The 16,696-nt window shown below is 43.1% G+C and overlaps 1 protein-coding gene across 5 annotated transcripts in view; it reads left to right on the forward strand.

Moving 5' to 3' along the window:
- Positions 1-16,696, forward strand: part of HIC2 (hypermethylated in cancer 2) — a 49,422-nt gene that overhangs the window by 5,756 nt on the left and 26,970 nt on the right. For 4 of the 5 annotated variants that reach the window (XM_017734978.1, XM_017734977.1, XM_017734976.1 and 1 more), the window contains exon 3: positions 11,317-11,386. The gene's annotated coding sequence lies outside the window, so the exon portion shown is untranslated. Of the gene's footprint in view, positions 1-73; positions 341-11,316; positions 11,387-16,696 lie in introns of those variants that run through there. The other variant, XM_008634114.2, reaches the window with a different exon arrangement.

Genomic DNA, 16,696 nt, shown 5'->3' on the forward strand with positions numbered 1-16,696 from the left:
CCTCCCCAGCGTGCCGGCCCAGCAGCGCAGCCGGCGCTGGAGGCCGCACTGGTGCTGCTCCCTCGCTGCACCAACATGCCTGCGCACAGCCCCCGCAGGGGCTCGCACCTCTCCCCGCCGTGTCCGTAGCCACGTTTTGTGCTGCCCCTGCTCAGGGGAACAGAAGCAGCACCTTCACCATGTGGCATTTTCTGCCATATTCATTCAGAGGACAGCTCCATGTCTGAAGTGCTGCCAGACTGAGCTACAAGCACTGTGAAGCAAACAGCTGCCACATCCTCATCCTACTTCTTGTCACAGCACTGCAGTGGAGCTGGAAGTTTTTCAGCAACATAACTAGGTAAGGGATATTTATTTTGATGAAAATGAAGGTAAAATCCCTATTTCCCAGTTGGTTTGATCCCTATTTACAAAGATCTAGTAATGCATGTCGGTAGAAGAAATACCTACATGAGTGAAAATGTGCCCTGCTACTATTAAAAGGTACGCAGTGGAATTTTGCCTAAGGATAAAATGTCATTTTAATTGAAAGCTGCTGTAACTTGATAGGGACTATCCACAACAGTCTTGAGGATCTACTTTAAAATACAGTTAAAGGCAGAGACAACTCCCACCACTCTGTCTCTTAGAGCTACATGTCCTCTTTGATCCATCCATGGTGCTTACGATTCCTAAGAGACACGCATACTGCCAGTAGTCTGAGCTCATTAATATTTATATGATACCTTTCATCTGAAGATATGTGCTTTGCTATTACTAATTAAAAATCATTTCACAAAACCCTAAAATTTAGCTCCATTTCATAGCTTACAAAATGAAGACCCAGAAAGTTTTTGTGTCCTTGCATGAGATAAAGCGAGATTAGGAATGTGGAAGCTTGTCTGCATGGACTCCTACTGTGCTGTGTTTCTTTATCCTTCTGTTGCCAGTAACTTTTGACAAGGCAGCACAGGTTTCCTTTGACAATAAGATGGACCATGAACCTGCACTACCTAGGCAATACTAAGAAGGAGAGTGAAGGGACCCTTCTCTCTCATTCTGGTTCTTCACACAGCACTTGCTTGCTTTTTAGAAAGCTTCTTTAAAAATACAACCTGAAAATGCTTTGTCAGCCCTGCAGACCACATCCCAAGTGAATATTTAGTTGAACATGTTAAACCCTTCCCTTGCATACTGTATTTTAGTTCCCATGTTAGAGTAGGTAGAAGGGATGGTGGGTTATAATCCACACCAGACATGGGCCCTCTCCTCTCAGTCCTCCCTGGTGCTTATGGAATGAAGGAGCTTGGCTCAGTGTGAGACTGATAACGGGAGGGAGGGCTTGCCATGCGATTAGACCAGTTCACTGTAAACACCTAAGTTGCACAAGTGGCTCAAACTTTGATCTTTTTGTTGTGGAAAAGAAATCTGAGACTCTGAAACCTACCTTCAGTCACAAACAAGGAGGTGGACATTACTCAAGCCCAACTGGGGAAATGTAAATACAGTTAAATGTGATCAAAATGGAAAAAGCACTTCTTTCTTCCCCATTCCCTGCTCCCCAGTATACTGCCTGCTTTTACCAGGGGCTCCTACTCTGACTTGCCTAGCTCTGTTTGTGAATGCAGGCCCCAGTCTCACACCTAAAACACCCAAATCCAAGTGTTCCCGAGTGCTGTCTGGGATAAGGTTTAAGCCACAGGTGCAATTAAGCTTTTAAATGGTAAGCCTATTTGGTTAGGGGCACACCTAGGGCCTGCAAGAAGCTGGGAGAAAAACGATCAGTCTTTTAAACTGACAGGTGGTTCCTGAAATACTGCTGGAAGGGTTAAGAAGAAGCTACAGTATTTGTGATTCTCCGGGTATTTAGTGTAACAACTCTCAGAACGAGGTCTCTGTGAATGCTTCGGGCTGTCTTAGTGAGGTGGGATTTGATTTTAATTACAAATCTGGTACTGAATTATCAAAATTATGATTTTGATGAAGGCTTGGGCACACTCTTCATAGTCCTGTCTTCTTTTCCCCTCACACCCTCTTTCCGAAATCTGCCTGTGCAAACACTGGTGCAAAAGGATAAGTTTCATAGGAGTGTAGCCTGTTAGCCTGTGGTCTCTTTTGCTATTGGCATTTAGGCCTTTGATTAGATTTTTAGAGGAAAAATGTCATAGTAGGTTGTCTGGTAGAACGCTGGTGAATATTTTAAGATGCAAATGTTCACAGGTGTTCAATGAGCGTAAGAAAAATGGGGGATGTGAGACTTGAGCAATTCCTCACCCTTTTGATTCTTTTGCACTGTGTCATAGCTTTACTTTTACAATCATTAGAACAGCATCAGAGACCTTTGCTTTGCATAGCCTTGAGTTCTTGGGCAAGGATTTAAACATGGAACATTAAGACATGTTAGTGAACGTGTCCTAATTAGTCTCTTCCTTGGCTACCACATCCTCAAAGGCCGTGTGCCTTACCAACACTATGCCTCTCAAACACCTTCAACAATGTAGCATTTTATCCTAGTCTAGACAAAGTCTTAAGGGTTATGTTGTCTAGTCAACTAATCACCCCTTATAGTGGGAAAACTGCTTTCCTGTAGGATTGTTTCTCGGACTGTTTTTTCCTCCTTGCTGTCTCTTTTCTCCTCCTTCCCTCTGTATACTTTCCCTGCAGCAACTCCTGTTCTAGCTGCTGCAATGTAAGCATTAACTATTTAATTGCTGATTAGGAAAATCTCATCACGTGGGCTTTGCAACAATACTGGAGTGGGAGGCAGAGGAAGGAGATGTGTGAGTTCCCAGTTCTCTATCACAAGCTGACCTGGGAGGGCATTAGTCATTCTTGACGCCATGAGGGTGTTTAACATCTCTTCAGTCTAATGGGTACAACAGTTGAATAGGATTTGGAGGTACCTGAGCCCTTGTCATCTCTTGCTGCTGAACTTGCTATTTGACCTTGAGCAAGTCAGGCTGGGCCTTTCGTCCCTTAAGTGGATAGAGGGCAAGTACTGTAGCTAAGTGCTTTTTGATTCTTAAATGCAGAAAACATACTCATGCAAAGGACTAGTTATTTTTCTTGTATAGTAAGAAGTGCTGTGAGGTTTTGAAATCTCTTCCCTATGCTTCTGCACCAAGTTGCAGAGAGTGAGATGAGAAGCTGGAGGAGAGCTGCAGTTCTCCAAGCAGTGAAAGCCCTTTTAGCTCTGCATTCCCAAGCAGCCATATGGGGCTTTTGCCCAACTGACTTATTTCCTTGTGTGATGCAAATTCATCTGGTGGCCCCCTTCTCTCCCCCTGGCATCTGCTATTCTAAGCACTCGTGTGGGTTATCAGCATTTCAGCTCCTCTTTGCACTTAGAGCACCCAGTTGCCTCAGTTGGGTGCACTCTGTAGTACGATACTTGTGAAAACTCGGCAGACTCGGAGGGGGCTGTGGGAGATGTGGTAAGAAAAGGTGTGCAGGTGGACTCTGCAACCCACGTAGTCAGTCTCTGCCCTGAGGGCTTTCCATGGCTCATCATAATTGCCAGTTTCTCACTTGGTTTTGCAGGACTCTGGAAGTTGCATTGGAGATGGGAATTGGACCTTTTTCATTCTGTTGTGAAAGAGAAAGGACTGAAATGTTGGGATAATTGGAGAACTAATGAAACTGTCATTGTAAAAGACAAGAAAATGGTATTCTTAGCAATTAGCAAGGGAAAGCATTTCAGTGAGGCTGAAACTATCTTATTTGTTTGGGGAGTTTATTGTTAGCAGATGTTTAATTTCCGTAAGCAATTAATATTTGGAAAGCTTAAAATTATTTTTATACTTGTAAAACCCCCTTGTATTTTACTTAATTGAGGGAGTAAGCACTCACACAATGTCTCCTCAAAGACTCCACAAAGGCCTGAACTGGCCTTCTTGATTCTTTCGAAGAAAACATGGGTGTATGTGTAGGAGAGTGCAGAGGAGAGGGTAACTGTATATATGGGCACAGAATGGAAATAAAGGACAAAATACCTTTGAGAAAAGGGTCAAAATATACCAATATACTTCTCATGCTGTCTACCTCTATCACTAACAACCCCTACTTCCTCTCCCCCAACCCCCCCCCCCAAAAAAAAAAATTCAATTTTGAAAACATCCTTGCAGGTCACGTGGCAGCTGGCAAAGGCTGCTGCCCCTTCTCCCAGACGCAGCTTATGCTCTTGAAACAAAGCAAACTGGGTTGAAATTCTAGGCATTAAAAAACTAAAGCAGCTGCTTCCCTGACATCCTGGGTTGGACTCTGATTTCAGTTTCACTTCTGCTAGATCTTGGGTAATGTCATTGCTACGGTGTAACTGAAATGAGAACTGGGGCTGCTAATTTTGACATTGGGTCACCCAGTGGTAATCCATTTGTTATCTCTGTTAGATTTGTGAGAACACACACACCCACTCCCTTTAGACTGCAGTAATTTATTTGGCCTATTTTATGTCTGATGGTCACTTGAAACTGTACCTCTTGCCTGTCAGCAGCTGTAATTGTTTTGTTAAGTGACTATCTAAAGTGAGACTTCCTTGTGCAAATGTGTATTTTAGACACTGTCACCAGAAATCCAGTGGTTCTCCTCTCTCCCTACCCCTCTCTCCCTGTCCCCTTCAGCTGTTTAGATTTCAGGACACATGGCTTAAATGAACGTATGCTTGGAGTTTGCAAAATGGCTTGAATGACAGGAGAAATCGGATCACACAATGAGAGTTCAGAACCCAGCCACCAATTGGTACAGCAGGAGTCTGCAGCTCCCTTATGCTCATTATTGTCTCGGCATAACATCCAGCACTGTGTGTTTCTCACGTCCCCTCTGAAAAATGGGAATGCAATTGAAACGAGCGGGCGGAGGAATGTCCCCCTCCCTGCGAGCGGGGCTGTCAGCCTCCGCTTTCTGTGGCACCCCCAAGGCCTGTGGGGAGCGGGGTGGAGAAGGCCTGCACACCTTATTCTGCCTTCTTTGCTTACACTGGAGAATCTCCAGCTTATCCTGCCAGTGCAGTGACTGCATGTGGAGGAGGGGGAGAGGCTGTGTTGCAAGCTCTGAGAAAATTAGTTGTTCTATTTTATCTTTTGCAGCTGCAGCACTTTTTTTTTCTCCCCTCATCATTCCCCCCTCCCCATGCAAGTGGTATGTCTGAACCATATCCTTCAAAACCAGTTTTCTAAGCAGATTAGATGGGCAGCAGAGACAGCTATGCAATCAGGCAAAAATGTGCGCTCAAGCCTTCATTTCATGCAGTGGCCAGAGCAGTAAGTGTCTACCACCTGCATTTTTTTTTTTCTTCTTTCTCTCCCTTTGCAGTTATTCTGTAGTGCTGTTGTCTCTCACTATTGTAGACTAAAACAAAATGCTCATTCTGATCCTTAATTATATAAAAATTGGGGAGGGGAAGGAAGTTGGGTTCCATGCTAATACTCATTAACATGAAATGTAGAGCGTGCTCCCGAGCTGGCATGCTTCACCATGCAAAGTGACATTTGCTCCCTGCAAGCGTGCGGAAGGGTAATCTGGGGATTACCCTCAGGTTCTCTAATACCAATCCTCCCCTGACCAGTCTGGAAAACCAGTGTCTAAGTTTACTGCTCCTTTGAATTAAGTATACTCCCCTGGACTGCCACTGCAAGTGAATTTGGTCTCTTGCTACCCCATATCTTTCAGTGTTCCCTATCAGCCTTGTTGCATGCTAGGAATCTGACAATAATGGTCTTCACCTGCTTTGAGATACCATGAGAACACTTAAGCATTGGTATTGGTTTCATGTCTGGTCTCTTATAGGACAACGAGCTTAATTTGGGACTAAGCTCTCCAGACAAGTTTGGAAACCTTATGTCTTGTTCAGTGTGGGTGGAAAATGGGGATAGGTTAGTGGGCTGAGTGGCAGACCTGAGGAAGAGAGAGTTGAGTAAGCCTCGGCTGTCTTCCAAGAGAGGAAACAGAGCAAAGTGTCCCAGGAGTCACTTGTTGCTCCTCTGGAGAAAAGGCAGGAACCCAGAGCAAGGTGATCAAGTAATGCTTCTTACTGTGAGTCTGGAGAAGCAGGGGAAAGAAGTTGTATGATAAAACTAGAAAAGAGAAATTGGGGATTGAGATTCTGGGGGAAAATGAGAGAAGGAGAGAAAAGAAACTTTTATTTTTTATAGAGGGTATGAAGAAGGAAAGAAAGAGAAACTAACCTGAAGACTTTGGTGTGCTTTGTTGGGTAAGAAAGAATGTACTATAAGCCCAGACAAAGAAAATTATATTTGAAATATTGGTAGAAAACTGTGCTTTAACATATTGGCACAATGCACTTAATTATCTTCTGCTGATCCCTCAAAAGTAAAAAATTACTTTGAGGAGAGTTAAAAATTGCAAACAAGAGAGACTCAATCTTGCTGGCAAAAAGGGGTTGAAAAAGTGGGTGGAAAGCTGGTTGAATGTGTCAACCACAAAAGTGGTGAGATACAGTCGTAGAGAATTCGGGTTTTAAAACACAAGGAAATCGTGCAGAGATATTTCTCACACTGACTCGTAAATAGCATCTTTGGGTGCGCAGCATTGCCAAATTTACCCTTGTTACAGGGGCAACTTACAGTAAGTTCCCACCAAAGCCATACACCATCTGTTTGAATTACTTAGAGGAAAGGTTTGTCTCCTTATTCCCCTTCTATTAGATGTGACAGATTCATGTCTTTGAGGGCAGATCACTGTTAGGTTAAATCTTTCTCTGGTTATGATTCCTTATGACTATAAAACAGTCACAAGGTTATGGGGTTTAAAAAGAGAGGTTTATTGCAGTTTCCAGCACTGAAACTACAGGCTAAGTGTCTCTCCTTTTCCTTTTTTTTCAAGAGTAAATCAAATCCATCCATACACACACATACACACTCACTCTGCCTTCTCTCAGATACACAGACCTGGGGGATGAACACACACTACAAGAGCCGCATTACAGAGTCTACAAGAAAACTACTAAAATAGCTTTCTGTGAATGTATAATAATCTTCCCTCTGAGTCCTCTCCACTTGTTTTAAGAACTGGTTGCTGAGCATGAGTTGGTGGCATCCCTAACGTTTGGGGCAGAACTCAGAACCTTCAGCAGCTCCACCAGCAGTTGTTTCTACCCAACTCTCATAGAAACTGTGCCCGTGCCTTGGCTTAGAGCAGCAAGGTATTGAGACCATTCAGACATCTGTTGCAAACCCCCTGGTTCAATACTTGTCAGACTTTGAGCTAGTTGTTAAACTCGGCTGATGAACTAAATCCTGCAGTCCTTAGGTCACGCCAGGAGCTGGGTAGGAGGCAGAAGGGTGCTGATACTGCTATAATTTAAGCTCCCTGCTGAGGAAGCTTCTGCAGGAGTGAGATTTGTTTGCTGTATTATTTTTAAGCTAGTTTGTAAGAATGCTGCTGTGGTCAGTAGGAGACTGATCTGAATTTTCCTTGGAGTGGCTTTTGCAGGGAGCAGTGTAGTTTCTTTAAAATGGAAACATTATTTTCCTCCTAGAAAAGCCCAATGCTAGATTTCTGATCACCTGTAAAATTAATAAACTAGCTTTTTACCAGAAATGTTACATTGACCTGTCTATGCTGCCTGAATGGGAATACCTCTTTGCTTTGCTTTTCTCTAACTGATCTAAAAGGTTTCACTTGGGCTTGGTTCAAAACATTGCATTGGATTCCAGGTCATCCTTGACTGCTCAGAGAGCTGTTGACTGATGTACCTATTCTGCTGGACTCCAAGGGCCCTAGCCTTCCCATATGGCAGTACAGGTCTCCCAGGGGCCGTGCTGTGCCACAGGAGACCTCAGTGTGTGCTTTGGGAGCTGCCTTCCAGCATGGGAGGCTGACCCAGAAGTAAGGTCAGGGTTACCAGGCTGCCAAGCTGCAGTGACTGAGGCAGTGCAACACTGTGGGAATAAAAGCAGCTCAACATTGTACTGACTCAGAACAAAATTTCTCAGGTCAGGTCACCAAACCAAAATGAACTAACTTTGGTTTCAGTAATGTAAAATATTCCATTTCAAATGACACCAAATGCACTGGTGTTCACAAATAGGTTTCCTTTTTTTTGTTTCTTTCTTTCTTTTTAAACTTGTGAACTTCCGTTCTACATAGTCTCTAATTTCAGTTTTTCTGCCCAAATTGGGATGAGAGCAAATGTGGAAATACTGGAATTTCTTCCTTTCTGAGGAGGAGGCAGCTGATGAGTACAAGCAACCAGTTTCAGGGTTGGGACAGCTGACTCTGAAGCCCTGTACACTGGAGCAGAGCAGGCGGTGGAGGGGCAGATAGGTGGTGGAGGGGAGGGGAACACACTGGCAGACAGAGGGAAGTAGGAGACTGGAATGAGAAGCAGCAATGAGGGCTAGAACAAAAGATAAGGAGGAGAGAGCAGAAGTTTTTACTTGGCTCCCTGAGCTGTAGGAGCAGCTCTGTTTTTGTGCTGTTACACGGCTGGCCGTGCCCAGCTCAGCACCCTGTGCTTGGCTGAGTGTCCAGCAGATACGTGGGAAGGTGCCACCGCGAGAGCTCCTGTCCCAGAGTGCAGGAGGAACTCCATGGAGAGGGCAGGGGCTGGTGAGGTGGAGCTGGTGGGTCACACCAGTGCACAACCAGGCAGTGCTGCAGGGTTTCACTTCTGCTCGCAGAGCAGTTGAGTCCTTCTGTGCAAATGGAACAGGGGGTGAATGCAGGATCAAAAGCTGAGCACTTCTGAGCTCTCATCCCAGCTCTGAGCAGGGCACTGCAGTCCTTGTGAGTTACAGTCTCTCTGCCACTGAGTCTTTTTCTGTAAAGTAGAAAGCACAGGAACACTCTTTTCTGGTGGGACTGGGAAGGAGCACTAGTGACTGCTCCTAGCACTGCAGAGTGTTTATTATGCTGATGCTTTTATTATTTAGCAAGTTCCTTGACTTTTAAAAAAATATATACCGAACTGATACACTCCATCCATCAGCAGTGCCCTCGAGGAATGAGTAGCTAATTAGAGAGCAGGACTTGTGAAAAGACAAACCCGGGTTATACACGGAACAGGTTTCTCCAGTATTTATTGCCTACGTTACTGGACAAGCTTCCTTGTAAGTAATAGTCAAATAATCGGCCTGGGTCCTTTTGTGAATGGCTTGAGTCTGTGTGGTCCCTCCTTTGTTAGAGCAACTCATGGTGTCTGAAAGCTTCTGCACCCCCTGTTCTGAACAGCAGAGCCTGGTGGCACCAGCTGCTTCTGCCTGGAACAAACATTTGCATGTGACATTAAAAAGGAAAAAGCTAGTTTCAAAATGTATTTTGTTTTCCTTATCCTCTCATTTTTAGCCCTAGTTCAAACTCTGGAAATATTTAAAAGATTAATATATTTAGCTTTTGCTACAAGTATCTTTTAAACAAGTGAAGCTTGAAGAGGAAAGAGAAATCTTTCCTTCAGAAATAAAACAGCAGCCAGTGTTTGGAAATATTTTAACAATAGACCATATGGGAGTCCCAAACTATTAAGCTTTATTATTCAGAAGGCGGAAAATGTGGTTTGATATTCAATTGATATACAGTATAAATGAGAGCCGCAAACTCGGCTCCCTTGAGCTGGGATTCAGATGTTCTCTTGAATATAATAACTAATGCTTTGGCCTAATTCCACAGAATGCATCCAGCCTGCTGATCATAAGCCAAGAAACTGTAAGCTTTTTTTCCCCTTCTCCTCTCTTCTCCAAAGTACTTTCCTCTCCTGCCAGCATGAGCTTTTGGCCTGAATATAAATCTCCTGATACTGGATGTGTATAGAAAGTGGGGAGGATGCTAATGGTGCACAGCAGTGGAGCCCTGTGTGTGCATATGTGTGTTTGTTTTTCTTCTGCTTTCATGATAAGGTTTTCCCCTTGCAAAGTGCTCTCAGTGGATTACATTGGTCATCCTAGGGTCCTAGGTGGGAGCTTCTTTGTACTTGTTTCACTGTTTGTTTCTTAGTGCTGTGGGAGCAGGTGAACATCTTTTGGGGTTACTGTGAAGTGGTGCCAGAGACCATGAGAGTGTGGAATTTATTGGAGGGAGAGAGACTGGAAGTGGTTTCAGTTTATTTTCCTTTTTTTTTTTTCTTTCTTTCTCTTTTTTCCCTGGTTTGATTTGCATATATTTGTATTTGCACTTTACCCCTTTCTATCAGGTATCTCTTAACTTTCTCTCCTATGGGGAAAAGAACTCATAAAAGCTGCTTATAAAATATTACATACATGGACTAAGATTGTGTGTATGCAAAAGTAGACTGAAAGTTAGACTGATACTGTGATCAAGTAATGGCAGACTTAAAAAATGGATCACCCATTTTTTGACATGGGATCCTTTTGGTACTGCCATCTTCAGCTGTGCTGGGTCCTATCTTTTCTACCCTCTCAGGATCTCTGTGGTTTGTGATTTCCTGAGTAGGCAGGAGACATCAGCATTAAGGTATCTTGCACTTTTCTCTAGAACCATGGTGAGCCCAGAAAAAGACTCCCACTTTACGTGTAAAAAGGAATGCCTGTAATACAGAACACTGCAGAGAATATAAATTATGCATGCTGAAGGTGAAATTTAGTTTTGGCTTCTGTCTTTTCTCCATTTCTCTTTTCAGTTGTTCATGATAGCTTAAATTTTCCATGTTTTTGTCTCAACCCACACTCAGATTTTTTCCTTTGGGGAAAATTGGAGCAAAATCAATTTTAGTGCAATTTTTCAAGCCTCCTCAACTTGGACTTACATCTGTTTGGTGTGGGGGAGTGGAATTTTATCATAAAACGTTTGATTTATTTAATGTATTCAATAAGCATCGAAGATGTGCCAGGTACTTTCTCAGCCCTTTTGGATGAGAAATCTTTCAAGCTAAGAACTCAATAAACAAAGAAGTTCCAGAGCTCAAAATTTCCCTGCCATTAAGGTCTCCATATATCTAAGGAATAAACCGAGCTTGAACAAAGCTGATTCTAAGACTTGTGAAGTACAAAATGTCACAGGCAGTACTGATGAGATCTGTGATTGAAACAACTATTTCTTTTTAATGTATTTCCTGATCCTGTTATCGGCCCAACTTAAAACAAACTCAGCTGAGTGTCCATGCAGCAGCTCTACTTTCATTGCAACTGTGCATCTGTTTCTATTGGTGAATCTGCTGCTATGGGTGTGTGGTGCTGTGACAAAGGCTCATCTAAACAGGGTCATTGATTGAGACTAAGGTAAGTTACCAATTGAATGGAAGAGCTCTTCTCAGTTATATTCATCATCCTAATGAAGAGGCAATTTGGAATAGTTAATAAGGAATAGCTGTTCTGGAATAATCCCTTTTTAAGACAAACCCTCACTCTTTCTATAATTGCATTCCAGGAAGCTATTCTGTACTGAATCAGCATGGGATAGAGTGCCGAAAAGACGTTCAGACCAAGCACAGCTAGCGGTGAGTGGGCAATACACACCGGGATGCCCTATTGCAACCATTCCAAGTGAGCAGCAGAACAGCCAAACTGGTTGCCTGTACATTTCTCTGAAAGGCAACTGAAAGTAAATATGAAAATCACAGTACAAAGGCCTCTGTCTTAGCAGGGATGAAGTCTGAGCTGCCTTTACTGTCTGAGCATTAGCCTGGTGTTACGGACAGAATGCATGTCTCAACCTGTAACTGATCACAACTTGATTAAATGTTGGGGTGTGGAAAGGACTTGTGTGCTTTTTCCCAATGTGTATATTTACATCATTATGTGGGAGCAATCAATTTATCAAACCCATCTGATTATTCAATAGTGGGGAATAACAACTAGCTGAAAGAAAATATGTATTGTTTTTGAGGTGGATAGAAAATTGGTTTAAAAGAAATTCACACAATCTTTTTCTTTTGAGGGGAACCTGCACTAACAAACTACTCTAGGAAAGGAAATCCAGTAATTTAGAATTGCCAGTAGTTTAAAATGCCATGAAAAATTTCCTGCAGCATAAAATTTTGTGCTTGTCCTTGCCAGGGAGGATGGGCTGGAGCAGAGATGGTGCTCTTGTGCTTCAGTACATTGTAATTGTGATATAGCTGCTGTTAATTCATAGTTCTCTTGACTTTTGGAATTCATCCCTTCCCTTAAAAGGGAAGGTGGCAGCCTGGAGTGGAGAAGCTCCAACTGCAGCCCTCTGGATGTCAATCCACCCCGACTTTCTTAAGCCTCCTACTTAAATCATTATCTTAATGAATCACCATTGCTGCTATCTTCAGTGCTACACAGGAACATGCAAATTTTAAACAGCCTAGGGGAAAGCCCTTTTTGTCTGTAAAGTGCTCTGATACTTGCATTTAGATGTTGCCATGATAGGTACCTTGGATACTACTTTCTGCCTAACCCCGTGGATAGATCCTGGGGTGTAGCTCTCCCCAGTGCCTGCTGGGCAGCTCTCAGGCTCCCTGAGAAGGGATGGATGTAATGATTCTGCTACCTACTGGGAGCAGCAGCTTGAGCTCAGGCATGTCGAAGCCAGACTACTCCATGATTGTCCCTCAGCTGAGGGCCTCTTGGCTGTGCTCTCCTGTAGCTGCAGAATGACAAGGAGATAAGGGAGTGAGAATGGGGGTCCCTCCTTAGCTCTGCATTTGCCATTTTCACTTTGGGCAAGTTTCTTCATCTCTTCACTTGAATATTTTTCACAGCTTAAATAAGCCATGCAAATGTTTATGAATCAACTAAATTTTCTCCCAAGTAGGTATCAAGGAATTTGATACAACAGGAAAATTACCAGCTTGCTAGAAAAACATTTTTTAAGGAAAAACTGAACATAGTGAAGCTACTGCAAACTGTCTCCAAGACTTTCAACATTGTGTTGTCTGAATTTTTCCTTGATGATTCAATTTGGCTACACATTGAGCTCTGCCCATTTCCAGCTCTCCCAGCTGATCACTTGAGAAATCTTTACTTGTAAATGGTGGATATGGAGAGAGAGCCATGTATAGCTGTTTCAGATGGCAAATCTTTGTGGTTATTTACAATATGTATTGAAAGATTTGATTCCTTTATTCATTAAACCAAGAGCTGAAGAAGCTGTTTCATGCAAATGTCCTAGATGATAAGAAGTACCCTTCTCAAATTGCAAAGTCAACATCCATTGTCCCTTTTCTGTGGCTTAGAAGTAGAGTCCATTCCCTTACTATGGGTGACTTTTCCTCACTAGTAGTTGTTCTGCTTCTGGAGCAATGGCAGGATAAATGTGGAAGATACCAGGTGAACAGGAATCCTTTAGTTTCTGCTAGGAGAGGACCTTATTAACAGAACTGAGCTTAAATGCATTTTCTGTGATAACATGATCAGTGGTCAATTCCTGCTGGGAGAGTTATGCCCACGAGAGGCCAGAACATTTATCTTGAGGAGGGCATCCTCATTCACTTATTCTTCTCAGTCAAATCTTCTCTGAAACAAGTTGAGCTGGAGCTAGATACTTTCACACTAAGAAAAATGCAGCTTCTCAGTTGGTTACCAAAGAAAGGAGACGTGAACAAACAGTACCTGCTGACTTTTTGTAGCTCAAGGCCTGGACAGGAGTCCAGGTGTGAGGCGGGAGATATGATTTGCTTCCTCACCTGTCTGTGCACTCCTTTCTGGAGAACAGCAAGGAACTAGCCCTAAATAATTCAAACTTTTTTCCCTGCTTGGTGTAGCTCTGAACAGACTGCCTCTTTCTTGTAATAGTGTTTAAGGCACTTTGCAAACTGCTTTATAGTGATAATTTTTCTGCTTATTGTGAGCAGGCTGTTGTGTTCTCTGTGCTCAAGCTCCTGGCTGGTTCTGATCCGTCATGGGATGGCAGCATTTTATAATACAGGGGCTAAATTAACTGGGGAACCATCTATTAGGTTCAGCACCATGAGAAGTGTCAGTCAGAGTAGGGATTTCAGAAGAAATATCAGAAGTGAGTTATACATGTGTGTATAAATGTGTGTGTATATTGTGTGTATATTTCAAAAGAGAAAACAGAGGTGACTGACATTTGAAGCTGAGTGCAAAATTTTAACACAACTTTTTTTCATTCCAGTCTTGGAAAGTCATGGTGATGGGTGTGGGGAGGTCTCTGGCTGACTTTCTGAACTGCCTTTATGTCAGAGCTCCAACAAGGGATTTGGTGGAATTTCTCATCCTATTGAGTAAAAGGGATGTTCTATCCCACATAGTTTCCTTAGGAAACTGAAGGAAAGGGATTCTTCTCCACAGATCTTAACACACCCAGTGTATTTTTGCGGGCACTGCGTGCAAAATGTTCAGTAAATGAGATACCTGAAAGGAATGTTTCTATATGCTGAACTGGATTACTTTATTCCCCCAGCCTTTGCACACTGTCTTATGCTCATGGGTAGTTGTAGATTTTTGTCAATGTACAAAGGTTGTTATTTCTGAATTCAGAGGTTTGTACCTATGGAAGTAAAATGTGTCTGTGCTATTATTTTGTTAATCTGTCTTGTGCTACTTTTGTTGACTGTGTGTTCATAAGAGTCTGTGTTTACACAAATTACCTGCTCAGTTTTCTGGCCAGGTATGCTGAGATTCAGTGTTGCAGTTTATAACTTTGGTTTTTGTTATCTTTCTCCTCTTGTGTTACAACTTGTGTTACAAATTCTGAAACTGTGGTCAAACAAACTGCTCTGATATTTCCTCCCAGTGTTTGCTAATTCAGCAGCACTTCAGCTGCTTATAAGAAGCACAGAGAAACTGCAGCCGAGCACTGTGTTAACAAGTGATGCACATAGCACTATGCAGGTAGAGGGGTTTTAATCTGCAAGCATATCTATCATTAATTTTAAGGCCTTTTGGAACCGTGGTAGCTCAGCTAAGAGAGGGGAGATAAGACAAGCAATTATATGGAGCAGTTCTGTTTGGTGAAGCACGTCTTTTGGGATTAGCAGGGGCTCATGAGGCAGGGTAGTGATTTGTGCATTGCAGTGCCAAGTCTGACTGATCCTTCAGGACAGTCACTTGTTATGTGGGGACTCCTGGGAAATTTCTTAAGACTGGGATATTTACTGGGACAAGATTGAGAAAGTTTCCTTGGTTTGTCAGTATAGATTTTAATGCAACAGTGCTCCCCCCTGCTTGCTGGGGAGAACCGTGTGCTTTCTGCTTCTCTGGTTTGTGGACCTTCTTATTGGGTGTACAGGTGAAAAAAAATAGCCATGAGCTTTGAGTGACTGCAAACTGCTGTGCTTTTGGGAAGATTTTGAAAAATGGCAGGGATTTGAAAGCTGAGATTTTGACTGACTTGAATTGGGTAAAAAAATTGAGAGAACTGTGGCAGCAGTTGTTGGGAGAAGAAAAATGTCACCTATCACCTCAGCAGACTATTTAAGAGCACTCTGAAGTGAGTCCCCAGAAGGTTCTTGCAGAGAGACGAAGGGGCAGCTGGGAGGAAATGCTGTACTCCCTGAAGAAACAACAAACTCTGAATGTTTACTCAAGCTGGTAAACCAAACAGAAACCATCAGTGTGGTGCTGGGTAAATCCATGGTGTGCCAGTGTCTTAGGCACTGTGCAGTTCTAATCACCACCTTCAAATGTAGTGGAGGGCCAGGGAAGGTCCAGAGAAAAGTTAGTCACTGACTTTGATTTCTCTTTGCCATAGAGAAGAGATGACTTATTACAGAAATTGCAGATGTGTGGTATTGTCATGAATGGTGGGGAAAGGGGGTAGGGAGTGATCCTTCACAGCTCCTGTGTTTGCTAAATTGATTCAAAGCAGGCAAAGAGGAGGCACTCTGTCAAGCAGCAGTTACCACGTGAAACTCATTGCCACAGGGTGTTATGGATAGCAGAAGTCTAAACAGATTGAAAAATCGATGAAGGACAGACAAGTTCTTATTAAAAGTGATGGCCTGGATACAACCTCTGGATCAGGAGATCTTTAACAATTACACAGGGTGTAAGAAGGAAGAAGACTGCCTGTATTCTATGTCATTGCTTTTCTTCCCTCTCTTCCATCCCTCACTTGTTTTTTTTTCTTTTTGGCCCTATTCTGGCTACTGCTGAAGAACAGAGAGAGCTAGACCTTTGCTCTTATAACATGGCTATTTTTATAGTTCAAAACTAGAAAGGAAACCAGCTACCCTGGTGAGGGTAGTGAGGAAAACTAGTTTTGCCTTGCAGCCCACAGGTAATGTAAAGCACACGGAAATTAAGAGAATTAGAAGTCAAGTACCTAAAAATGTGTACGTGTTATAAAATGCCTCAATAGCCTGCATCTCTTTTAAAATTCTGAGTTAACAGGAAGCTAAGCTTGTTACCGAAGCTGTAAGTAACTATAATGTTTCCAGTTACCTTTCCCACTTTCTCCTCTCGGTGCTACAGTCCCTGATACTGCACCTAATGAGCTGGCTTGGGCGTGTTTAACTCGAGTAGTAGTGACACCTTGGGTTGGAAGCTGAGGATGGCTGCCCTCCGCAGAAAGGACTGGGGAGCACGACAGGGAGGGGAGGAAGCAGAAAGTTGGGAAGGGGGCTGGAGAGAAGATACTAAAATCCCTTGTATATGCACAAAAGCAGGAAAGTGTAACACAGAGGAGGGCTTGTAGTCGTGACTGCAGCAGCAACAGTCGGTTGGTATTTGGGAGGTGAAAAAATCAGTTTTACATTTTGCTAGACGACTGTACTGTAATACAGCAGTGCCTCCTGGCAGGGAAAGCAATGTAATGTAAAGCAATACCGCGTGGAAGAGCAGTTGGAGAGCTGTCAGAAGCCGAGTAGCTTGGAATG

This window comes from Corvus brachyrhynchos, unplaced genomic scaffold (assembly GCF_000691975.1).
Source record: "Corvus brachyrhynchos isolate BGI_N302 unplaced genomic scaffold, ASM69197v1 scaffold114, whole genome shotgun sequence".
Taxonomy (NCBI): Eukaryota; Metazoa; Chordata; class Aves; order Passeriformes; family Corvidae; genus Corvus; species Corvus brachyrhynchos.